The 27,780-nt window shown below is 41.8% G+C and overlaps 1 protein-coding gene across 11 annotated transcripts in view; it reads right to left on the bottom strand.

Moving 5' to 3' along the window:
- Window positions 1-27,780, bottom strand: part of LOC126277750 (parathyroid hormone/parathyroid hormone-related peptide receptor-like) — a 721,000-nt gene that overhangs the window by 131,946 nt on the left and 561,274 nt on the right. The gene's annotated exons all lie outside the window — the stretch shown is intronic.

Below are 27,780 nucleotides of genomic sequence, written 5' to 3'. Positions count from 1 at the left end.
CTAGAAGATGACTAGCAATTGATTGTGAAAGACAGTGATTCAATACATATTCAGGCTGCTCCACAGTTCATGTGCACACTTCTAGAGGTTGTAGCGGGGACTTAGTAGTTCCATGTTTCCATAGGAACCCATGTTCGGAAACGTCTTCCAACTACGCTACAGGATGTCAAAGTTATAAGCACCGCCTCTAGTAAATGTTTATATATATATAGGGTGATTCCGTGATAAGAATGATGGAGAAGGATAAGTGAATCAATTTGAGATAAGGGTCCCTCTACCGGAAAGGAACGAGTCCGAAGTTATAAGCGACAACCATTATGATACCTCCGACAGTGGAATGTATTTACTGGTACCGTTGTTGCTAAGAGTTTATGGTAGGCAACTTTCACATATGGCGGAATGTACCATGTTTACTCCACATTTTTTCTTGTCTTCATCCACAATACCACCTCTGAAAGTTGCATACGCTACATGTATTCAACTGCCGGATGTATCAGAATGATCCTCACTTGTAGTTTTCCAGTCATTCGTTTCCGATCCAGGGGCCCTTACCTCTAACTGACAAATTTATCTTTCACCGTCATCCTAGAAAATTTTATGACATATCACGAAGTCGCACTATATGTATACAAAGTTACTGCCACCAGGCCGTATAATTTTGACGCTCTGTTGCGTCGTTGGATGACACCTCCGGACACGGGATCCTATGTAAAACTTGATCTACCAGGAACCATATTACTTTTCTTACTTACATGATGACTAGTAATGAACAAAAGAAGTACTGAGAGGGACAGAGGCAGAGACAGAGAGAGAGAGAGAGAGAGAGAGAGAGAGAGAGGGAGTTGACATCACCTATAATTGCTATTTACAGGAAAGAAAATCGTTGCATATTAGATGTTAGTTTTTAATTTGTTCCTTCACAGTATGCAATTTCCAGTTATTCGCGGGTTAAATATGGTCAGACTGCCCCTACTCATTTCGTTTTTGGAGAACACTACGGAAAAAACAGTTTGAAGGAATAGTATGACGGCATCTGTTGCCGGCAGGCTGGCCGAGCTCTCTGGAACCGCGTGACCGCTACGATTGCAGTTTCTAATCCTGCCTCGGGCATGAATGTGTGTGATGTCCTTAAGTTAGTTAGGTTTAAGTAGGCCTGAGTTCTAGGGGACTGATGACCTCAGCAGTTAAGTCCCATAGTGCTCAGAGCCATTTGAACCATTTTTTAATCTGTCGTTTGCAGATACTACGGTCAAATGCTTTTATCTGCTGGCCGCGTCAAATTAGTCAAAACATGTTAGCTTCCAATATGTTGCTTCACAGGATGAAATTTCCAGTTAGTTGCAGATTACTTATCACCAAGCAGTCCCATCTCATTTTGTTTTGAGAGAACGCTACGGAAAAGCCATTTCGCAGAAGTAGTCTGCTTACATCTATTATTCACAGATGCTACCGTCAAAATATATTTTTATAATATTTCCAGCCGTTGTATCAAAATTAGCAATCTCACCAACGGAAATTTTTTAAGAATTTTTTATAGTTTTCGTCACCTTGAGCTCTAAGTGAAAAGGAGGAAAGTATGAAATGGTTGTGTGTCCTATCCTGATGATTTAATAAACGTAAAATAATTTGAAAATGACAGATCGACCACGAAATTGTTTCTGTAGATGAAGTAATGTTTGTATTCCTATAAATTTTACATTTTATTTTATGTTATTCATATGACCTCTGTCTTTTTGTCTGTTCCGTTGAGAACACAGCACTCTTATACAAAATGTGACATGTTATATCTAGCGTCTCCCAAGGATGTGCTATGGTCCAAAACTGATCCTAATCTATATGAATGATTTAGAGGAAATCCGAGCAGCCTTCGTATATTGTTTGCCAATGATGTTGCCGTTTGCCATGTAGTGAAGTCTTTAGAAGATCAAACTCAAGTATTAAATTAAATGGGCAAGATATCTGTATGGTGGAAAAAAGTCGAAACGGACTTTAAATAATGAATAGTTTAATATCATTCAGATGAGTGCTAAAAGAAATCCGTTAAATTTAGGTTACTCGATAAATCACTGAAATTGAAAATCTGTCAATCCGACTAAACACGTAGGGAGTACAATTACGAACAAGTCAAATTGGAACGAATACGTAGAAGATCTTGTGAGGCAAGGCAAACCAGATGCGGTGTTTTCTTCGCAAAACACTTAGAAGATGAAAAATCTACTAAAGAGATTGCCTACACTACTCTTGTCCGTCCTCTACTGGAGTATTGCTGCCCAATAAGGGTTTCTTATCAAAGAGAACTGACACAGGACATCGAAAATGTTCAAAGAAGGGTAGTTCGTTTTATATTACTGCGAAACTGAAAAGAGAGAGTCACAGATACGATACGCAATTCGGGACGGTTATCATTAAAATAAAGTCGTTTTTCGTTGCGGGGAGGTCTTTTCACAAAATTTGAGTCTCCAACTTCCTCCTCAGAATAGAAAAGTATTTTGTTGACATCCACCTATACAGGAGCAAATGATCATCGTAACAAAGTAAGAGAAATCAGGTCTCCCACGCAAAGATTTAGGTGCTCGGTTTTCCCACGCACTGTTCAAGAGAGGATTACTTTGGAAATAATCTGAATTTCGTGAATGAACCCTCTGTCAGGTCCTTGAGTGTGAATTGTAGTGCAATCATGTAAGTGCAGTAAGCAAATCATTAATAAAACAATAAAAATTTAAGGAAATAAATCTGAAAAGTCCACATATTTTGTCATTAAGGCGCCTTAACTAATGAACAAATACAACATGAAGATTGGAAAAAAGAGTTGCTACAACTGAACGTCCTTGTAATGTTACAAGACTACTAGTGAAAAAGTCGTATAGCACAGGAAAGCAAAAAAAAAAACCGTTTGTCAGGAGATTCACATGGAGTTTGTTCCCATATGTCTCTGGCAGCCGAGTACTACTGACAACTCAAAGAGCTTAGAAGCGAAGGAAGCGTTTCTATGGAGAAGGATGACAGAACAAGGGGTCAGGAATAAGAACAAATGGAGAAATTGTGAAAGAGAGCAAAGAACGAAAGAACGTCATGGTAACGATTAAGAGAAGGAAAATAATGTGAATCATCCATCACTCAAATCCATATTCAGACAAAAAGTGAGTTTCTGTTATGTCTTCGATCGACGGATCTCCTACACAGATTTTCGAAAACCTTGTTCTTTAGAGGAGAAGATACATGATGGCGCCGATGTCATACAGTAATGCAATGAAAAGAATCGAGAAGAAAAACAATACTGTTCACTCGGCTTTCGACGGTTTATAAAGGATAGTTTAAGTTTCTATGTATAGGTGGGACTTTTTATTTTTATCTGTTTTCAATTAAGTTTGACCTGCCACCTAATGACTAAAACGGGTTTATTTTCACTGTATTACATATTACATGTACAGAAAGCGAACCTTGTATCGTTTCTTAGTGTCTCAATGAAGTTTCAGCTTTGTTTACTTGGAAATTTAAAAGTAATTAGGAAACTCAAATGCCAAAATTGACAATTTCTGAATTATGAAGATAGGAAAATAGGGAGGTAAAACTGACTTTAGATTTATAGAATGCCATCACCAATGCTGCCCAGAACTGAGAATCTCAGAAAGACACTGAACCTCTTGCTCCTAGACAGCAACCACCCGATCTACTACTTCTCATCACCTCAACAATACTTTGATGTCTCACCGTCACATTGTTTGATCCCACATGTAGATTACTCTAAACGACAATGTGTGCTATCTACTATTTTTACATGTGTCCAATGTCTCCTTTGCAGTAATTAAACAGCCACTTCAATTATTAGCCTGTTTATAGCTTTACTAGTCTAAACTTTTTAGACTTCTACCATGTTCATATGAGTATGAACTTGTGAATGTGGATCTGTTGTGTCTTTTATGAGAAACTGCTCAATATTCTTCCACACATAGAAACATAGTAAACACCTGCTTTAGTATCCAGCAGGTCTAGTGTATCAGCTAGCCCAGTGGACGCCAGAGTGGTCGATATCGATCCCTAGGGATCCGTAAGAGTTCTAGAGTGGTCGATTAATACGGAAGGTCGGAAGAGAATCAATTGATACCAAAAAGGATTAATTAAACTGTCTTAGAATGCAACAGAATATTCCCCTAAATATGTCGTAATATATCGAAAATGATTAAATATAGATAAATTTTGGTCTTGAACAACAAAATTATATATAATCACAAGTCCTTCCGCATCTAGATATAGCTGTTAGCAAAATGTGGCAACAATGCTCTCTGAGAAAGAACAGGCAGTTTGAGGTAGCTCGTGCGGGAGTAAGTTGTGCCTCTTACTGCTGCGGTTTTGTTGTGCTGCAAGCGTATTGTACTTCCAATATTATAAATCTTATTTTAATACCCACAATATTGGCTACCAATACTGAGAAGAAATGGAGACAATATTCACTAGAGTATCTGAAATATGATTGTTTGCCATCGTTTGGAAATGAAACTCCTGCGTGGTTATTATGTGAAAAAACTTTCATCGATGATGTTATCAAACGAAAATACACTTGCAAAGGACCCATTCTGATAAGAGAAACAAAGATTCTGAATATTTTAAAACACTAAAAGAGAAATACAGAGTTAATCCAAATTTGAATACATATTTTAAGTCATCTGCTAGTGTTGGTAGAGGAAGAGGACTCAAGACATTCTACAGCATCGTTCTTAATAATGTATAGAAAAGCATGTCGTTTACTACTGGTGATGAGATTATAATACCATCTATAAAATACGCGATTGAAAATGTGATAAGGTATACTTTTAAGTAGTCTTCAGATGCATACCATTAAGTGCAAATACTATGCAGCGACGTATTGAGGAAATGGTCTCTGAGATCCAGTATTGTAAGTTTGCTATTTAAACTGACGAATCAACTTCGGAAATTTCAAATCTTCTCATTGCTGATTTGAGGTTACGTAACCCGTCCCAGAGTGACACTGTTGACGAGTTTCTATTTTATAAATGTCTTGAAACTGTTTAAAAAGGTGAGACAACATTTTTGTTAATATATTAGCAAGATTATTTGAACAAGCGCAACGTTTATTTCGGGAATACCACTGCAGAAGCTACTGACAGCGTACCTGCTACGGGAGGCTGTTACAGAGAATCTATCTTCTTTTTGAAGGCGTACTTTCCTAAAGTACGTACAGGAAATTGAGTGGCGAAACTCATTATGGTGTAAAAGTGTGCATCAAGTCAATAAATAAATTTAAAGCTCATCCTCTCAATTCCTGGCTGTTTGGGAAGCTATATGTTTACAAAGACAACTGTGTATATTACGCATTATGACACGTATGATGTAAGAATTACAGACAAATTTCAATCTGTCCCTAATTTTGATATTGTTTTTAGTATTATACTAACAGTGGAAAATACCTCCATCTTATATTGTTATTTGGTGGATTTTTAAGTCATGGTGAGGTGTGGCTCCTAATATCGTTCTTGTGTACAGCCTGTGTATCGGGAGAATGACTCACGTGTGCACAGTGACAGATAGTCTGAAGCGAATTTAGACGAGTGCGCAGTTCTAATTTTCATCTGCTGGAGGGCAATAGTGCACAGAGACATTCAAGAAACAAGCCAAGACAGCGTTTTGTGAATTTTTCCGATAATTTCTTGAAGGCTTTTTTTCTTTATTTATGTTTTTAGCAGTGTGAATGAAGTGTGAATGTTGTCTAAATTAAACATGTAGACTATTGCTCTAAAGAACGCTGTACGAATTAGTGAGAGAAAGTTTTAAGAGAGTGTGAATGCAGACGACGTGGAATTTTGTATCATATGTGAAGTAAGTCTCTGGTAAAAGGAAATCTAATTCGACTGCAAATGAAAATAGTTAATAACAAAAAGTATAAAGAAAATATCAGACTGTTAAATATTTATTTCGGAAAAAAGGATATTTCTATTTTCTGATTGGTTAGTCATGAAAAGCGCGGACTAACGCGGGAGTGTAATGTTCTTCTGTTCCCATAAAGAAAACTGACCAATCAGAACGGAGTATTCTTCGCGCGTCTTTTCTCTTGGAGATATAGAATGCAGTCTAAAGTAGACGGAGCTCAGCCTTTCAATAGTACGGTCTTGTGTAGTAAGAGCTCCGAAGGAAGTTATAATTTGCCAGTTTTAGTTGTGCTACATGCTTCAAAGGTGTTTTAAAGTGAAGGCACATTTATTCTGGTGTGTTTTCTTAGAAAGTACGGATTTTTCAGGTAATTTTGTTTATGAAAAATGACAGCGTGGCATAGCGAACAGATCGGTGACTAAAATATTGAGTGCATTAGACACCGATAAACTTAATAGTATGGCGAGCATTTTCATTTAAGAACAATTCGTGCTTAATAGCTGTTCAGATTTCGGGAAATACGTTACCATAAACTTGCTAATGTTAATGAAAGTGTTTGAGCGTGACTATATTAAGATTAGCACGGGCTTGACATTGAACGCGTACATTATCAAGGTTCAGAATATACCATAGTTTTGCAAGTATTTCCACTTCTCATTCAAAATTAAGGCCTTTTCCCGATTTTTGAAACAGTTATGTTGTATGCAGCCTGGTGCGAATTGCAGTAGATAGGTTTCTGCTCCGCTATCTTACCGGCGATCTGTTGCAACGAGTTCAGAGGTAGGTGCAAGTAATGGACTAAACGTAACCTCGCCGCCGCAATGGAATTTATAATTTATTTCGTTGGGTTCTTACGCACGTCCCCTTCATACTTATTCTTATTATTACTACTATTATTTAACATTAGAAATACATTAAATAATTTAAAATACTTAATTTTAAATACATAATCTGGGGGTCTATAAGATGGCAAATATTCTATGAAGGGATCGACAGGATAAAAATGGTGAGGACCCTTGACTTACCCTATATTATTACATTAAATTTAGTTCTTATTCCAGGTTGATCCATCCTCACTTGTGTTACTATCGCCTGATCTGATACCACTATTACTGTTTGGTCTCGGTAGAGTGTCTGTGGAGTCATTCCTTTCGTGTGTTCATTGTCCAATTATTGTCTTTCAACAGTTGCTGAGATCGGCCCAGAAGATGCAATTTCTGATTGTGTTATGTCGTCGTGTGAGTATGCCAGTCGTCTCCCCTGTGACCCCAGTAACGACATTTTTCATTTAAACTTCTGAGCTGAAATCAAAATTTAGTGTCGAGTTTAGCTGTCAACTGTCACAAACGTCGTTGTGATATAGTGTAAAAGCTGTCTCTTAAACGTCACCAAGTGGTGGTAGATTATGAGGGATCGGTACGTGAATGTATCTGCGCATTACAAACTACACAATCGGCCGCAAATTAAGTTAGGAATTTAAGAAACGAAGTTGCTTCGCGACCAAATGAGTAGCAGCGGTAGGCCAAATTTAATGGTTCCTAAAACGAAATACACGTAAAAAAGTGAGGAAGGAAGACACAGATAATAGCGTCAATATGAGCTGTTGGTAATCATGGATGTCTGAAGACCATAGTCAAGAAATGAAAAGCTCTCAGCAAAGACGACTGCTTACAGTGACAAGAAAAACTTTTCACAAACTTCAGGCACTACAATATCGGAATAATTTATCCACCAACACATCGGAGGCGGTTGCAGTCTCATAAAACGCGATAATAGTTTTCGTTATTCGACAAAGCTTCCTTCCCTCACGTCAGCATGACCTAGTAAGATAGCTACTACTTTAAGGAACCATTGCTTCCAGGTAATAAAATCACTGATGGTATTCTATATAAGAATCAGCTGTGGATCTACCGTCACTCAAATAGTACGACTTTGCGAGGAAACGGCAAAACTTGTGTCGTTAGAACAGGGATACGAGGTAAATTTTTAGGACCTCAGTTTAATGCGATCACTACGGTCGTTTGGCAAAACTCTTCACTGATTACCTCCGACACTAAGTGAATGTCTTGCATTAAGGGAACCTTTTCTTGCGATTAATGTGCTTATCGAACAGAAATACTTAAATTCGTTATGGTTTGTAACTAAGATTATAATGCATTCATATATTTAAAAAAAAAGCTCTGTCCCGATATTTAGCGCTAAGAAAGGCGCTGCCGTCGCGACGGTGAAAATTACTACTGTAAATATTATAATCACGCAGATCTGAAAATTAATGAGCCAGGATAACAAAAGGTAAATTATTAAATAATTGAAGTACGATAGCTACTTCCGTTTGCAATCTACAGTCACATTCATATCATTCCAAACGTAAATATCATTAGCCGTAGCCACTGCGATCTAGCCATAATTTTTTTTATTTAAAATATTTTTATTTAATAAACTGCATTAACATCATCGGTTACGAAATCAGGTTTCAAAGATACAATATACCGCATATAGTGCAACCGCACAGCCTATAGAGACAAAAACACAGTGCACGTGCACATTACGATTAAAAACTTTGTTATTAAGTGAGGCAGAAGGAAACGGTGGTAGTAGGCTTTAAAGGAATATTCCTGCCCTAAATGTGCACACATACAACACATCCAAGACGTTCAGGAGGCTCAGTGCACACCGTTGCAGACCTCACCACTTCAGAATAACCAGGCAAGTACCGTACCAGTAAACAAATTTGAGTCATTCCACACCGAAGGCGTCGGCACTACCAGGCTGAGGAAAAGGTCATAGTTTCTGTTATCTTGTTTTGTCTGGGCAGTTATGACGCGAAATGTATGTTGACGGCGATACAGTCCTACAAATGCTACTTCCTTAAATTTTCTCAGTAGTGTTTCCCGAAAAGGATGTCGTCTTCCCTCCAGGAATTTCCATTTGAGTTCGTGAACCGTGTCCACAACACTCGTGTTAATCGAATCTACCGGTAAAAAATCTAGTTGCTCACTGCTTCGAGGTCGTTGTTTAATGTGACCTAGTGAGACTCTCAAAAATTCGAGCAGTGCTTAATACAGGGTCGCACGAGAGTTGTGTACGCGGTCTCCTGTATGGATAAGTTATATTTTCCTAGAAATCTTCTAATAAACTGGAATTGACCATTCGCCTCCCCCACTCATTACAGTATGTGTTCGTTCCTTTTCATAACGCTTTGCAACGTCCTGTCTAGATATTCAGTCGACGTGAATGCTTTCTAAATCGGTATTGACTTGTAGTCAGAAGTTTGTATAAAATGGTTCAAATGGCTCTGAGCACTATGGGACTCAACATCTATGGTCATCAATCCCTTAGAACTACTTAAACCTAAGGACATCACGCAACACCCAGTCATCACGAGGCAGAGAAAATCCCAGACCTCGCCGGGAATCGAACCCGGGAACCCGGGCGCGGGAAGCGAAAACGCTACCGCACGAACACGAGCTGCGGCCAGAAGTTTGTCTGTCTCGAGGGAATTTATTATGTAAGAGCCGGTGCTGGTCTGCTTCTTACATTCCAGAGAACTTTCACATCTACTTTGTGATTGACAGTTTTGAGGCTAAATGTTTCAGTACTCCCTTCTATTTTACTCACAATACATAGTGTATAATCACTGAACGGTTCATTCATTCAACATTGTCCTGGAGTTCTTCCTTACATTCTTTGAGGATATCAGTGTCAGTAACACAAAGTTAATTTAAACCTGGAGCATCCTTCAGTACGAAGGGCGTTTCAAAAGTCCGTGAAAAATAAAAGCTACTGACTTGTTTTTGGGAAGCGTTTATTTTTATTTTTCGACATAGTCTTCTTTTAGACTCATACACTTCGTCCAACGCTGCCCTAATTTGTTGATCCCTTCCGAATAATAGGAATTGACCAAGTCTGCAAAATAGCTATTAGTTGCTGCAATCACCTCCTCGTTTGAAGATAATCTTTGTCACGCCAGCCATTTCTTCAAATTGGGGAACAAATAGTAGTCCGAGGAAGCTAGGTCTGGAGAATAGGGGGGGGGGGGGGGGGGGGATTGTGAAACGAGTTGGAATCCAGTCGCCGGCGTTTTCCTGCAGCTCGGTTTTCAAACGGTCCAAAAACAATGAATAATATGCACCTATCATAGTTTCACCTTTTTCCAAATAGTTGATGAGGATTGTTGTTGTTGTTGTTGTTGTTGTTGTTGTTGTGGTCTTCAGTCCTGAGACTGGTTTGATGCAGCTCTCCATGCTACTCTGTCCTGTGCAAGCTTCTTCATCTCCCAGTACCTACTGCAACCTACATCCTTCTGAATCTGTTCAGTGTATTCATCTCTTGGTCTCCCTCTACGATTTTTACCCTCCACGCTGCCCTCCAATGCTAAATTTGTGATCCCTTGATGCCTTAAAACATGTCCTACCAACCGATCCCTTCTTCTAGTCAAGTTGTGCCACAAATTTCTCTTCTCCCCAATCCTGTTCAACACCTCCTCATTAGTTACGTGATCTATCTACCTTATCTTCAGCATTCTTCTGTAGCACCACATTTCGAAAGCTTCTATTCTGTTCTTGTCCAAACTAGTTATCGTCCATGTTTCACTTCCATACATGGCTACACTCCATACAAATACTTTCAGAAACGACTTCCTGATACATGAATCTATACTCCATGTTAACAAATTTCTCTTCTTCAGAAACGCTTTCCTTGGCATTGCCAGTCTACATTGTATATCCTCTCTACTTCGATCATCATCTGTTATTTTACTTCCTAAATAGCAAAACTCCTTTACTACTTTAAGTGTCACATTTCCTAGCATCACCCGATTTAATTTGACTACATTCCATTATCCTCGTTTTGCTTTTGTTGATGTTCATCTTATATCCTCCTTTCAAGACACTGTCCATTCCGTTCAACTGCTCTTCCAGGTCCGTTGCTGTCTCTAACAGAATTACAATGTCATCGGCGAACCTCAAAGGTTTTACTTCTTCTCCATGAATTTTAATACCTACCCCGAATTTTTCTTTTATTTCCTTTACTAATTGCTCAATATACTGATTAAATAACATCGGGGAGAGGCTACAACCCTGTCTCACTCCTTTCCCAACCACTGCTTCCCTTTCATGCCCCTCGACTCTTATGACTGCCATCTGGTTTCTGTACAAATTGTAAACAGCCTTTCGTTCCCTGTATTTTACCCCTGCCACCTTCAGAATTTGAAAGAGAGTATTCCAGTAACATTGTCAAAAGCTTTCTCTAAGTCTACAAATGCTAGAAACGTAGGTTTGCCTTTTCTTAATCTTTCTTCTAAGATAAGTCGTAAGGTTAGTATTGCCTCACGTGTTCCAACATTTCTACGGAATCGAAACTGATCTTCCCCGAGGTCCACTTCTACCAATTTTTCCATTCGTCTGTAAACAATTCGTGTTAGTATTTTGCAGCTGTGACTTATTAAACTGATTGTTCGGTAATTTTCACATCTGTCAACACCTGCTTTCTTTACGATTGGAATTATTATATTCTTCTTGAAGTCTGAGGGTATTTCGCCTGTCTCATACATCTTGCTCACCAGATGGTAGAGTTTTGCCAGGACTGGCTCTCCCAAGGCCGTCAGTAGTTCTAATGGAATGTTGTCTACTCCCGGGGCCTTGTTTAGACTCAGGTATTTCAGTGCTCTGCCAACCTCTTCACGCAGTATCTTATATCCCATTTCGTCTTCATCTACATCCTCTTCCATTTCCATAATATTGTCCTCAAGTACATCGCCCTTGTATAAACCCTCTATATACCCCTTCCACCTTTCTGCCTTCCCTTTTTGCTTAGAACTGGGTTTCCATCTGAGCTCTTGATGTTCATGCAAGTAGTTCTCTTCTCTCTAAAAGTGTCTTTAATTTTCCTGTAGGCAGTATCTATCTTACCCTTAGTGAGATAAGCCTCTACATCCTTACATTTGTCCTCTAGCCATCGCTGCTTAGCCATATTTCACTTCCTGTCGATCTCATTTTTGAGACGTTTGTATTCCTTTTTGCCTGCTTCATTTACTGCATTTTTATATTTTCTCCTTTCATCAATTAAATTCAATATTTCTTCTATTACCCAAGGATTTCTATTGGCCCTCGTCTTTTTACCTACTTCATGAGGATTATCCCTTGCGAATTCGAAAAACATTCGCCATAATCTTTCCGGCCGAAGGAATGGTCTCCGCCTTTTTTGGTGCAGATTCTCCCTTGGTAAGCCATTGTTTAGATTGTTGTTTGGTGTCAGGAGTATAGTAATGTATCCATGTTTCATTCACAGTGGCGAAACGACGCTTTAAGTCCTGCGAATTCTTCCCGAACAGCTGCAAACCATCTTTGCAACACTTCACATGATTCTGTTTCTGATGAAGCGTGAGCAATCGCGGAAACCATCTTGTGAATAGCATTATCATGCCCAATTATTTAAGCAAAATATTATGTGCCCTTTCATTCGAAATGCCCACAGCATTATCAATCTCACGTACCTTAACTCTTCTGTCATCAATCACCATACCATGGATTTTACCAATGATTTCGAGAGTCGTAACCTCCACAGGGCGTCCAGAACGTTCAGCATCACTTGTGCCCATATGGCCAATCCGAAAATTTTGAAGCCACTTATAAATTGTTCTAATCGAAGGTGCAGAGTCACCATAATGTTTATCAAGCTTCCCTTTAGTCAAAAAATGGCTCTGAGCACTATGGGACTCAACTGCTGTGGTCATTAGTCCCCTAGAACTTAGAACTACTTAAACCTAACTAACCTAAGGACATCACACACGTCCATGCCCGAGGCAGGATTCGAACCTGCGACCGTAACAGTCGCACGGTTCCGGACTGCGCGCCTAGAACCGCGAGACCACCGCGGCCGGCTCGCTTTAGTCTCCTGAGGTGTTTTGCCTTTCATAAAATAATGTTTAATCACCATACGAAATTCTTTTTCGTCCATTTTATGACAATCAATCGACTTCCTTAATTCACACGAATGCCAAACACAAAGGAATAGATCAATATGGCTGAAACTTAGTGTGCGTTCTTTCCATAGATGCTACTAACTAAGCATGGCCTCGATACCCGTGGATGGTGCCATCTCTCGGACTTCGCAAGGACGTTTCAAACGCAACTTACACAAGTGACACACAGTTCACCTACAATGTCCAGTTACATTGACGTGACTAACTTTTATGTTCGACGTAAACATACAACAATCACTCGCAGACGGCAGGTGGCAGCACTAACAATGGGTGGTGGATAAAGCATGTCGGTGGGAAGGGTGTAACGGAACCTATTAAAGGCTTTACTATACCGAAGTATGCGATACCCTCCAAATTCAACCAGTTTAACGAGTATTTATGATTATAGAAAAGTTATTTTGTATGTTAACAATGATTGCATAAAAATGTCTCCATAAACAGTCAACGCATTAAATTATACTGAATAACTGACCCACACAAAAGTTAATAGCACTTGATCACTGATACAGCAAATGTCATCATGTAAAAACACTAAGTTCATCTTAAATAATTAATACGAAGCACGAAAAATAGTGGCCAACTTACGTATTTTGGATCACCTTAAATAAAAATCACCCAGTGAAACCTATTTGTTCACTAGGACCATTTGCACTCAGAATTCACGTAAACACTCCTATTTTAGACGAAAAACAATGCAATTTTTAATAATTCATGTTATTTACTTATTTATGCAAATTATAGAAGTCACTTGACAAACTTCTAAAAAAACCGCCTTTTCGTAACAAAGAATTATTCTGTCAAGTCGAAAAATCTGTCTGTCATTCTAATATGAATTAATAACTTTTGTGCACAAATTACGATAAGAGATGCACATGTGACTCTTAAACTATGGTCGGGAGTGGAGTCTAAATGTCACTTTGGTAAAGTGTGTGTGTGTTATTGTTCGAGGTGTATAATCATTGCAAAGAACATATAAAAGAAGTGCTACTTTGTGTTGTGTCATTGCCTTTGGTGGACAGTGGAATTAAGATGGCCATCAGAGTAATAAATATTTGAAGTTTAAATATTTATTGGTTTCACTCATAATTTATCATCAGCAGTATATCAAATACACGGGACGTCATCTTTTTACGCCTAGACAACCAGATTTAGAGCCAGTATTAGCATCGAGACACAGCAGCGATCCAGTAAGCAGCAGCGATTACCACAATGCACTTTAATGGCGCCAATATAACATCAAGTGCTAACAAGCACCGCAAATGGGAGTGAAATAGTAGGATTATAGTAATACACTCCTGGAAATTGAAATAAGAACACCGTGAATTCATTGTCCCAGGAAGGGGAAACTTTATTGACACATTCCTGGGGTCAGATACATCACATGATCACACTGACAGAACCACAGGCACATAGACACAGGCAACAGAGCATGTACAATGTCGGCACTAGTACAGTGTATATCCACCTTTCGCAGCAATGCAGGCTGCTATTCTCCCATGGAGACGATCGTAGAGATGCTGGATGTAGTCCTGTGGAACGGCTTGCCATGCCATTTCCACCTGGCGCCTCAGTTGGACCAGCGTTCGTGCTGGACGTGCAGACCGCGTGAGACGACGCATCATCCAGTCCCAAACATGCTCAATGGGGGACAGATCCGTAGATCTTGCTGGCCAGGGTAGTTGACTTACACCTTCTAGAGCACGTTGGGTGGGACGGGATACATGCGGACGTGCATTGTCCTGTTGGAACAGCAAGTTCCCTTGCCGGTCTAGGAATGGTAGAACGATGGGTTCGATGACGGTTTGGATGTACCGTGCACTATTCAGTGTCCCCTCGACGATCACCAGAGGTGTACGGCCAGTGTAGGAGATCGCTCCCCACACCATGATGCCGCGTGTTGGCCCTGTGTGCCTCGGTCGTATGCAGTCCTGATTGTGGCGCTCACCAGCACGGCGCCAAACACGCATACGACCATCATTGGCACCAAGGCAGAAGCGACTCTCATCGCTGAAGACGACACGTCTCCATTCGTCCCTCCATTCACGCCTGTCGCGACACCACTGGAGGCGGGCTGCACGATGTTGGGGCGTGAGCGGAAGACGGCCTAACGGTGTGCTGGACCGTAGCCCAGCTTCATGGAGTCGGTTGCGAATGGTCCTCGCCGATACCCCAGGAGCAACAATGTCCCTAATTTGCTGGGAAGTGGCGGTGCGGTCCCCTACGGCACTGCGTAGGATCCTACGGTCTTGGCGTGCATCCGTGCGTCGCTGCGGTCCGGTCCCAGGTCGACGGGCACGTGCACCTTCCGCCGACCACTGGCGACAACATCGATGTACTGTGGAGACCTCACGCCCCACGTGTTGAGCAATTCGGCGGTACGTCCACCCGGCCTCCCGCATGCCCACTATCCGCCCTCTCTCAAAGTCCGTCATCTGCACATACGGTTCACGTCCACGCTGTCGCGGCATGCTACCAGTGTTGAAGACTGCGATGGAGCTCCGTATGCCACGGCAAACTGGCTGACACTGACGGCGGCGGTGCACAAATGCTGCGCAGTTAGCGCCATTCGACGGCCAACACCGCGGTTCCTGGTGTGTCCGCTGTGCCGTGCGTGTGATCATTGCTTGTACAGCCCTCTCGCAGTGTCCGGAGCAAGTATGGTGGGTCTGACACACCGGTGTCAATGTGTTCTTTTTTCCATTTCCAGGAGTGTATCTACGACTAGGCGACCATTATAAGGGGGAGGATTCGGCTGGAGCGGACACAGGAAAAAATGATGTAGTTGTGGGGAAACGGAACGATTTTTCTGACATCCAAAAGGGCATGATCATCGCCTTTTGGGCCAAGGGTGGTAGCATTAGCGTAACGGTTGTGTTTGTCAACTACTCGCGTGCAGATGTGGTTAAAGAATACCGTGCACGGAAACGTGGCACAATCCAAAACCGGTGCGGAGCATAGGCGACAGTTGTGACGATGGCTGCGAAGGCGTCTACCGGCGAAAATGACTTGCAGCTGCGCTCAGATGAACCAAGAAGTGACCAACAGTGTCAGCCTACAGACCGTTCAACGAACATTCATGCGCATGGGCCTCCTCAGCAGGCACATAGTTAATGCAACCATATTGCGTGCTCGGTGAGGAAAACTGGACACTGCACGCCAGTACCGCAACTGGACAACCACAGAGAGTCAAGAGCTGGCCTTTTCTTATGATTCGCTTTTATACGCTCCATCGGAAAGTGAACACCCGGCAACAATCGTGTATGGGAAGGAAGATTGTGTTTAATGTCCTGTCGATACCGAGCTCTTTCGAGACGGAGCACAAGATCGGAGTGTGTCGGGAATGGGGAAGGGAATGGGCTGTGCCCTTTCAAAGGAACCATCCAGGCATTTGCATTAAGCAGTTTATGGAAGTTATGGAAAACATAGATCTGGATGGCTGGATGCGGGTTTCAACGGTCGTCCTCCCGAACGTAAGTCCCGTCTGCTAACCCTTGCCGGCAGCGGAGGTCTCGCGGTTCTAGGCGCTCAGTCCGGCACCGCGCGACTGCTACGGTCTCAGGTTCGAATCCTGCCTCGGGCATGGATGTGTGTGATGTCCTTAGATTAGTAAGGTTTAATTATTTAGGCGACTGATGACCACAGATGTTAAGTCGCATAGTGCTCAGAGCCATTTGAAACATTTTTTTGCTAACCCTTGCGCCACGTCGCTCGATAATCGTCGAAGGGTCCAGGCCAGAGGAGAGAGCGCTGTAGTCTGAGGAATGTTTTCTTTGTATTTACTGTCTGATCTCGTCACTCTAGATGTTACAATGGATCAACCCAAGTATATAGCTGGCCTTGGGGCGATGTCCAGCTCTACATGCAGTTTGTTTCCCCTCGGTGGCCGGCAGGGGTGGCCGAGCGGTTCTAGGCGGCGCAATCTGGACCACGAGACCGCAACGGTCGCAAGTTCGAATGCTGCCTCGGGCATGGATGTGTATGATGTCCTTAGGTTAGATAGGTTTAAGTAGTTCTAAGTTCTAGGAGCTGATGACCTCAGATGTTAAATCCCATAGTGCTCAGAGCCATTTGAAGGAAGATTGGAATTAATGTCCTGTCGACATCGACGTCTTTCGAGACGGAGCACAAGCTCGGAGTGTGTCAGGGATCGGGAAGGCAATCGGCCGTGCCTTTTTAGAGGAACCATCCCGGCATTTGCATTAAGCAATTAATGGAAATCACGGGAAACCTAGATCTGGATGGCCAGATGTTGGTATGAACGGTCGTCCTCCTGAAAGTGAGTCCGGTGTGCTAACCCCTGTGCCACCTCGCTCGTCACCCGTCGAAGGGTCCAGGCCAGAGGAGAGAGCGTTATAGTCTGAGGAATTCTTTCTTTGTAATTACTGTCTGATCTAGTCACTCTAGAAGTTATAATCGATCGACACAAGTATATATCTAGACTTGGGGAACATTTCCAGCTCTACATGCAGTTTGTTTCCCTCGGCAAGATGTCACCTACCAGCCGGACAATGCGACGTGTCACACAGCACACAGTGTACGTCAATGGTTTGATGAGCACCACGATGAGTTTACCGTACTTCCCTGGCCACTAAACTCCCTGGATTCAAACCCAATGGAAAATATTTCGGACCACCTCGTTCAGTCTGTTGGCGTTATAGATCCTAGCCCGAGAAACTCAGCGCTGCTTCCCACTGCTGTTAGCCTCTTACTCGTCACCTTCTAGAAATTTATAATTTCTCAGTAAGAAGAAGGAAACTACCCCAATGACATGATTGGACAAAGAAGGTGAGTCAGGAAAACTATCAGAAAAATAAATCTACACGGAAATTTCACGAAAACGCTTGAATAGAGTTACTCTGTACCTAATCTACTGTATGGTAGTTTTGGTAGACTGCATAGCTTCTACATCTACATCTACATCCATTTTCCGCAAGCCACCTGACGGTGGGTGGCGGAGGGTACCCTGGGTACCTCTATCGGTTCTCCCTTCTATTCCAGTCTCGTATTGTTTGTGGAAAGAAGGATTGTCGGTATGCTTCTGTGTGAGCTCTAATCTCTCTGATTTTATCCTCATGGTCGCTTCGCAAGATATACGTAGGAGGGAGCAATATACTGCTTGACTCTTCGGTGAAGGTATGTTCTCGAAACTTTAACAAAAGCCCGTACCGAGCTACTGAGCGTCTCTCCTGCAGAGTCTTCCATTGGAGCTTATCTATCATCTCCGTAACGCTTTTGCGATACTAAATGATCCTCTAACGAAGCGCGCTGCTCTCCGCTGGATCTTCTCTATCTCTTCTCTCAATATTATCTGGTACGGATCCCACACTGCTGAGCAGTATTCAAGCAGTGGGCGAACAAGTGTACTGTAACGTTCTTCCTTTGTTTTAGGATTGCATTTTCTTAGGATTCTTCCAATGAATTTCAGTCTGGCATCTGCTTTACCGACGATCAACTTTATATGATCATTCCATTTGCTGACCTGCTATATTGTAGCTAAATGATAAAGGATCTGTCTTTCTATGAATTTGCAGCACATCAAGTTTGTCTACATTGAGATTCAGTTGCCATTCCCTGCACCATGCGTCTATTCGTTGCAGATACTCCTGCATTTCAGTACAATTTTCCATTGTTACAACCTCTCGATATGCCACAACATCATCCGCAAAAAGCCTTAGTGAACTTCCGATGTTATGCACAAGGTCATTTATGTACGTTGCGAATAGCATCTGTCCTACGACACTCCCCTGTGGCAGACCTGAAATTACTCTTACTTCGGAAGACTTCTCTCTATTGAGAATGACATGCTGCGTTCTGTTATCTACGAAATCATCAATCCATTCACACAATTGGTCTAATACTCCATATGCTCTTACTTTGTTCATTAAACAACTGTGGGGAACTGTATCGAAGTCAAGAAACACGGCATTTACCTGGGAACCCGTCTCTATGGCCCTCTGAGTCACGTGGACGAATAACGCGAGCTGGGTTTCACATGATCGTTTTTTCAGAAAGCCATGCTGATTCCTACAGAGTAGATTTATAGTCTCCAGAAAAGTCATTATACTCGAACATAATACGTGTTCCAAAATTCTACAACTGATCGACGGTAGAGATATAGGTGTACAGTTCTGCACATCTGTTCGACATCGCTTCTTGAATACGGGAATGACCTGTGCCATTTCCCAATCCTTTCGAACACTGCGGTCTTCTAGAGACCTACAGTACACCGCTGCAAGAAGGGGGGCCAGTTCCTTCGCGTGCTCTGTGTAACATCGAACTGGTATTCCATCAGGTCCAGCGGCCTTTCCTCTTTTGAGCGATTTTAGTTGTTTTTCTATCCCTCTGCCATGTATTTCGATATCTACCATTCTGTCATCTGTGCGACAATCTAGAAAAGGAACTACAGTGCAGTCTTCCTCTGTCAAACAGCTCTGGAAAAAGACTTTTAGTATTTCGGCCTTTAGTCTGTCATCCTCTGTTTCAGTACCATTTTGGTCACAGAGTGTCTGGACATTTTGTTTTGATCCACCTACCGCTTTGACATAGGACCAAAATTTCTTACGATTTTCTGCCAAGTCAGTACATAGAACTTTACTTTCGAATTCACTGAACGCCTCTCGCATAGCCCTCCTCACACTACATTTCGCTTCGCGTAATTTTTGTTTGTCTTCAAGGCTTTGGCTATGTTTATGTTTGCTGTGAAGTTCCCTTTGCTTCCGCAGCAGTTTTCTAACTCGGTTTTTGTACCACGGTGGCTCTTTTCCATCACTTACGATCTTGCTTGGCACATACTCATCTGATGCATATTGTACGATGGTTTTGAACTTTGCCCACTGTTCCTAAACACTATCTCTACTTGAGACAAAACTTTTGTGTTGAGCCATCAAGTACTCTGAAATCTGCTTTATGTCTTTTTGCAAAACTGAAAAATCTTCCTACCTTTTTTAATATTTCTATTTACGGCTGAAATCATCGATTCAGTAACCGCTTTATGATCGCTGATTTCCTGTTCTGTGTAAACTATTTCAAATAGTTCGGGTCTGTTTGTCCCCAGAAGGTCTAACATGTTATCGCCACGAGTCGGTTCTCTCTTTAACTGCTCAAGGCAGTTTTCAGATTATGCACTTAAAAATAATGTCACTGGTTACATTGTCCCTGCCACTCGTTATAAACATTTGACTCTCCCAGTCTATATGCGGCAAATTAAGATCTCTACCCAGAACTATAACATGGTTGAAAAATCTACTCGACGTATGTTCCAAATTTTCCCTCAGGTGCTCTGCCACAACAGCTGCTGAGCCAGGAGGCCTATAGAGACATCCAATTACCATGTTTGAGCCTGCTTTAACCGTGACCTTCACCCAAATTATTTCACATTTCGGATCTTCGTCAATTTCCTTCGATACTATTGCACTTTTTATCGCTATAAACACGCCTCCCCCTTCACTGTCCAGCCTGTCTCTGCGGTATACATTCCAATCTGAGTTTAGAATTTCACGAGCAGTTCTGGGACCGTCTTATAGACGCTCCTGCAGTTTACTATTACCACATTAATATTATTATTCCCTGTTGCGTTTTGCCTACTCCTGCCTTGCCGCGTCTCAGGAGGTGTATTGTCGGGCTTAGGGAGGGAATTCTCTAACCTAAAAAACCCGGATGTGCACTCCACACGTACTTCACTACCCTTGTAGCCTCTTCCTGCGTGTAGTGCACGCCTGACTTATTCAGGGGGCTCTACATTTCTCCACGCGATAGCGGAGGTCGAGAAATTTGCACCCCAGATCTGCGCAGAATCTGCCATTTACCGGTGGTATTGATAGCATCGGTACGGAAAGAAACATAAATAAACGCGGAAGCGAAAAACTGGGAACCGATGACTTCTCTTTATTTTATTTTATTTTATTATTATTTCTTTTTGTTTGGCATTAGAACCAACCAGGGTTCAGAGTTAGTCCATCGTGTATTTTATATCCTTAGTGAATATAAATTGCTTTTTATAAGTAATAAAAGTTAATTGATCGCGTAACTCCTTCGTTTTTGTGTAACCAATGCAACTACTTTTGAAACAAGTACACTTTTCATCCATTAATGTATTAATTATTCTTGCTGTTTTGTACTCCAGGGAACGTTCTTCATCATGATCAAAGACAAGAATTTCCAGTTATAATTGATAAATGCGAAAGTTGGTGAAGCGATATTGGAGTTTTTTTCTCTGTGGAAATTGCATTTTGTAGCTCTGTATGATCAGACTGAACTGTTTAATTCTACTACATCCCTCTGTTTCACTTCACGAATCAACAATTTTCGAACGACACATGAATTAAACATTGACAGTTTCAGTTCTGCTATAAAAACTGTTTATTTTTAAATAACAGACATCAGGTATGAGGGTAATTACATGTTCCATAGGTTACCCAGCCCTTAATATATACTCACTAAGTTTTGTCTGCATCTGTGGCCGCATTGTCAGTTTGTAAAACAACCAACGTTTCGGTCATTTGCAACAGTGACAGAAATGTCGGTAGTTTCACAAATTGATAATGCTGTTACAAACCCAGAAAATTTTTGTTCACAAAGTTCGCCTTATTCGTATACTAACTGTAGGGCTAGTGAAATTTTTTAAAAAATAATAATAAATGTGTTTAAAGTTGTTTTCGGTGAAATTTCTGTAGTGTATCTTGATTTTTATTCAGTTTGAAGCCGCCGTTTTCCGTAAAATGATTCATTATGCGTCGTTTGCCGCGAAATTATTGCCAATGCGTGAAATCTTCAGCAATGTTAACCACTTGTATTTATAGAATGAGATTCCTACGAAGAAATTTCTTTGTGGCAAACCTGCCTTCACGCTATGCTCGTGGTGTCCAGAATTTCTATGTTTCGGATGTTTCTACAATCGGTATCATCCAAGGGAATGCACCAAATCTTCCTGAATAATAAACATAAGATTAAAATAAAGGAATTAATAAGATAATTGAAATAAGATTGAAATATAAGAATATGAGGATTTAAATAGATTGTAACTATAGAAAATTCCATACTTGCATACATTATGTAATAAATGTGTGACGCTTATGGAGAAACACAATTGTAATTTTGCAATTAATTTAACAAACATGTATCACATGACTTGATACGAAACATTCTTGTTCAAAATGGTTCAAATGGCTCTGAGCACTATGGGACTTAACATCTATGGTCATCAGTCCCCTAGAACTACTTAAACCTAACTAACCTAAGGACATCACACAACACCCAGTCATCACGAGGCAGAGAAAATCCCTGACCCCGCCGGGAATCGAACCCGGAAACCAGGGCGCGGGAAGCGAGAATGCTACCGCACGACCACGAGCTGCGGACAACATTCTTGTAGTAACCTTCGAGTGGCGAGGGTAGATACATTGTAATAAAGTAAATAAAAACGTTAACTGCGGTTCGAACAAGGGGCGCAAAAGTATAAGGTTGCGCCACCATTTCGGCTAAAATTATTGCGCGCTAGAAGGCATCTAAATTGCTTTTAAAACTCAGACCGTCGTTTTCTCTGAAACGGTCGAGTATCTACGCTTATTTTGACGCCGACAGTCAGGTGATTCTACGAAATGCAGTTTTCAAGCAATACTTACTCATTTTACGAACATTAACAGTAGCATCGAAGACCATTCCCGGTGAAGCTGAAAAGGAGTTGAATACCCCTCGGGAGCAACGGTCGTTTTATTTAAGCAAACCGAAAGCGGATCACAAAACTCGTGAGAATAAAAATTATTGCCGTCAGCTGGAGCGGACTTCACGGATTACTCCCGCGGCGGCACGAATTTCTACACAGTTGATTGCACTTGTGATTTTTTCCAGCAGGGAATGAAATTGGAATCTCCTGTTGCTGTGTGCTGCGTTAACGGTGCAGCTGACGTTGGGCTCTAGAAACAGGAGATTTTTTTTTGTTTCTTCGCTCATTTTCTGACTGATAACATATCTCGGTCAGCCGTGAAATACCTTTAAAATTCGAAATTCCAATGAAAAGCCGATACGAATTTGTCAGTATGACACATTAGATGACTGGTAAGGTACTATTTAAGAGTGTTGTGAATTGTTAAAATTTAGTTATTCTGATTACAGTCATAGTGTTCATATAACAGGAAGCTCCTTTAAACACTCCCATTATAGATGTAGATAGTGCTATCTGGTCACCACTACTGCAAATGGCCGGAAAATGTCATATGTCAGTTTTCTAATCTGGTTCCGCACTTAAAATACAATGCATAGTACATCGTCATACAAAAAAATTCAGGAAGTGAAGAGGAGACTTTAGTAGATATACTGAGATCGCTGTAGAATTAAAGTACCCACAGATAAAACGCCGGATCTCCTATCACAGAAATCGAATAACACTATGACGGTAGTTTATTATTGCTCTTGTTGCAATAAAGATACACTAAACATAAAACAACATGAATTTTCGTATAACCTTAGCAAACACAATTTTGTAGCAATTAATATTGCCAACTGTAGTGGGGTGAACACATAAATGCATTAGAAACGAAAATGTCATCAGCTTGGTATGCCCTTTGAGTCCTGCAGTCTACGTTAGTTGGTTGATGTGGGAGGAGGGGGCCAAAACCGTTGAGTAGAACAATTCCGTTGAAAAATTTAGGTTTTACATTGATAAAATTTAACGCCAGTCAAAGCCTCCGAAATTTCAGTAGTAATCATTAATTGAAAGAAACACGAACCATATGAAACTATGTCCTTGAGGCAAGTATGTATGACTTCCCATTTCACTTTCCCCTTTACTTAAGACCACACAGATCAAGGCGACTTGTTTGACATGTAGAGTTCAAGTGCTTTGAACGAAGCGAGATTGTGCGAGGATTTGGGGGGGGGGGGGGGGGGGCATGGAGAGGGCCCCATTTTGGAACGACAATATACAGATGTCAATAAGCTGACTGGATTTATTCTGCTTAGTTTAACGTGCAGTTTTCAGCTGTTTCGCCGTGGCGTTCTTGTCTCTTAACTGACATTTTGTTGCTTCTCAGAGGTTAACTGCGAGCCTTATGCTATTCCTGACTTCTACATTTCAATTTTTTTGCACTTCCTGACAACAATGTTTTAAAGTAGCTGCGTATAGTTGAATCTGTAAAGGAAAGAGCGTTAATGAGAAAGAAGAAATAGGGTCAGCAATAGAGCCTGCTCCATTTGCACCCTCAAAGATTAAAATATAGCTACCATTTATTTCGTCATACAGATCCCATTTTGCCGTATTTTGACTTTGTTATGACCAGACAAGACTTAAGAGGGGCGTTCAGTGAGTAACGCAACGTATTTCTTCCTGGTCAAGTTTCGATCGAAGGAAATGTGAAATTTGTTGTTGAGCATCTTGGAATATTTTGGGCTTCAGCCTCTACAGTTTCATGAAGTACCTCACCTTCATAATGGCATCTGTAACGTGCGTTCCAAACAGAGAATTGTCATTGAGTTTCTTTTGGTGGACAACTAGAACATAACAGATATTCAGAGGGGCTTGTGGAATGTCTCTATGACAACGTAAGGCCTCGTACACAAGTCTGCGCACCCGAGCGGAACTTGTTACACGCCCGGGAGGACAAAAACGGTGGGGGTACCTTTAAACTGTTTGTCGTTTCGTGACCGTGCGCCCTGTCCACGCCACGTAGCTGGTAATCCCGCGGCGGTCCTACTGTTCTGCCACACACTCATCTACATCTACATGACTACTCTGCAATTCACATTTAAGTGCTTGGCAGAGGGTTCATCCAACCACAATCATACTATCTCTCTACTGTTCCACCCCCGAACAGCGAGCGGGAAAAACGAACACCTAAACCTTTCTGTTCGAGCTCTGATTTCTATTATTTTATTTTGATGATCATTCCTACCTATGTAGGTTGGGCTCAACAAAATATTTTCGCATTCGGAAGAGAAAGTTGGTGACTGAAATTTCGTAAAAAGGTCTCGCCGCGACGAAAAACGTATATGCTGTAATGACTTCCATCCCAACTCGTGTATCATATCTGCCACACTCTCTCCCCTATAACGTGATAATACAAAACGATCTGCCCTTTTTTGCACCCTTTCGATGGCCTCCGTCAATCCCACCTGGTAAGGATCCCACACCGCGCAGCAATATTCTAACGGAGGACGAACGAGTGTAGTGTAAGCTGTCTCTTTAGTGGACTTGTTGCATCTTCTAAGTGTCCTGCCAATGAAACGCAACCTTTGGCTCGCCTTCCCGACAATATTATCTATGTGGTCCTTCCAACTGAAGTTCTTCGTAATTTTAACACCCAGGTACTTAGTTGAATTGACAGCCTTGAGAATTGTACTATTTATCCAGTAATCGAATTCCAATGGATTTCTTTTGGAACTCATGTGGATCATCTCACACTTTTCGTTATTTAGCGTCAACTGCCACCTGACACACCATACAGCAATCTTTTCTAAATCGCTTTGCAACTGATACTGGTCTTCGGATGACCTTACTAGACGGTAAATTACAGCATCATCTGCGAACAGTCTAAGAGAACTGCTCAGATTGTCACCCAGGTCATTTATATAGATCAGGAACAGTAGAGGTCCCAGGACGCTTCCCTGGGGAACACCTGATATCACTTCAGTTTTACTCGATGATTTGCCGTCTATTACTGCGAACTGCGACCTTCCTGATAGGAAATCACGAATCCAGTCGCGCAACTGAGACGATACCCCATAGCTCCGCAGCTTGATTAGAAGTCGCTTATGAGGAACGGTGTCAAAAGCTTTCCGGAAATCTAGAAATACGGAATCAACTTGAGATCCCCTGTCGATAGCGGGGCTGCTGCTGGCTTGCCTGAAATTATCTATCGAAATATGCAAGCGGGTTTAGGGGAGCACAACACTGTTCTACGTCTGATATGAGCACCTATATTCGGAAACGATAAGGAATCACAGGTTGCACTGTTTACTTTCTAAGTCGTCAATGTTTATCCGAATTAACTATCTTGATGATTTATCTGTCCACAATATAACTCAAGACGAGAGTATGCGTAACCGACACGACGCGGGTGATTGTTGATAATGCGGAAGCCGAATAATCGAACGTAAGTTCTTACGCTCGTCACGCATACACAGATATTTGGTAATAGTCCTCCTTGACACTACTAATGGTATAACACTGACTGTAGAGTTAATTATTCAGTTCTCAGTTGCCACTTGTACGACCGCGTGCGTAACCGTCGCGGTGCGGATGACTGTTGATAATGCGCAACGCGATAACCGAACGCACGTCCTCACTCTCGCTACAAGACACAAGACTTGACTGCACTCTTTTACGGAAACTAATTTTTGCTGATTCACATTAGTTCATTCCGGGACACCGAACACGGCGCGGGTTATCGATGCTGGGCGACACGCAACGAGAGGATACATAAATACGGTATTAACGGCACTGCTCATTGTCAATTACTTCTTGACGCACTTTCCTCTGAACCATTTCCATATATCATTACTTTACTGTAGTAGCACTTGTAGCAACACTTCAACTTGCATATTAACAATGCCTCTCACATGCAGAGCTACACACTACACAACATAACAGTTCGGTGACCCACGCTCGAGTCGCTAGGCGCGGCTACCAGCAAAGACACTCCACAACTAAACCAGCGATATGACAGTACAGGCGCGCAGTCCGGAACCGTCTGCTACGGTCGCAGGTTCGAATCCTGCCTCGGGCATGGATGTGTGTGATGTCCTTAGGTTAGTTAGGTTTAAGTAGTTCTAAGTTCTAGGAGACTGATGACCACAGCAGTTGAGTCCCATAGTGCTCAGACCATTTGAATGACAGTACACTTACAAACTGACAAAACTCCATTGGACTGTTCTTCCTCCTTCACCCCCATCCTACAGGCTGGATCTCGCACATTCCTACTTCCATCTCTTTGGTCTAATGAAAGATGCACTTAGCAGGAAGCAGTATGTGGATGATGGGTAGAGTACTGATGCAATAAGACGTTCGCTCCGATGGCGACCCTTAAAGTGTTACCATCCGGCATACATGCCCTCCCAATACCGGGGCGTAAAGCCGTCGCATAGATCGGAGATTATTTTGGGAAATAGGGGGTTTTTTTAACCAAAAGAGTGGGGAATAATGTGGAATCCTGAATAAAATCAACCTGCTTTCAGAAAAAAATATTTGCGTTACTTATTGAATGACCCTCGCACAATCGCCCAGTGTAACTGTGGGTACCTGACTGCTCTGGGAGAGGGTTCATCAGTGGATTATTAGATTGAGATTTTCATTCTGCAGAGGAGCGTGCGCTGATATGAAACTTCCTGGAAGATTAAAACTGTCTGCCGGACCGAGACTCGAACTAGGGCGGAAGTAAAGCTGTGAGGAAGGGGTGTGAGTCGTGCTTGGGTAGCTAATATGATAGAACACTTGCCCGCGAAAGGCAGAGGTCCTGAGTTCGAGTTTCTGTCCCTCGCACAGTTTTAATCTGCCAGGAAGTTTAATATCAGTGATACATTCCTTTGCCACAAGAGTGTTTGGTAATTTACAGGTGTCTCTGACAATTAAAGCATTATTTGCTGCACTGTTGTTCAACCTGTTCTCTTGAAGTACGATGTTCAATATTTATAAAGCTACTGCTCCATCTGAGACTTGAATAACTCTTTAGTACTACTTGATGATGTTGACTGTTTCAGTTGAGGTCACTAACTGTGGCAAGTGCTTCCATGCTCGGCTCTAAATTGAACTCCCTGCTAGGGTGCTGTTGTGCAGAGGCAGGGAGAGAGAGAGAGAGAGAGAGAGAGAGAGAGAGAGAGAGAGAGAGAGAGAGAGAGAGATAGTCTTCTCGAATCTCTCCTATTCGTCGTTGCGGATTGCAGCGACACATCGCTAATGCTGTGCTGCCGGTGCACACTGCCGA

Source organism: Schistocerca gregaria, chromosome 1, assembly GCF_023897955.1.
Source record: "Schistocerca gregaria isolate iqSchGreg1 chromosome 1, iqSchGreg1.2, whole genome shotgun sequence".
NCBI classification, from domain to species: domain Eukaryota; kingdom Metazoa; phylum Arthropoda; class Insecta; order Orthoptera; family Acrididae; genus Schistocerca; species Schistocerca gregaria.
Note: the sequence above shows the minus strand (reverse complement) of the source record. Positions and strands in the feature narration are given on the sequence as shown.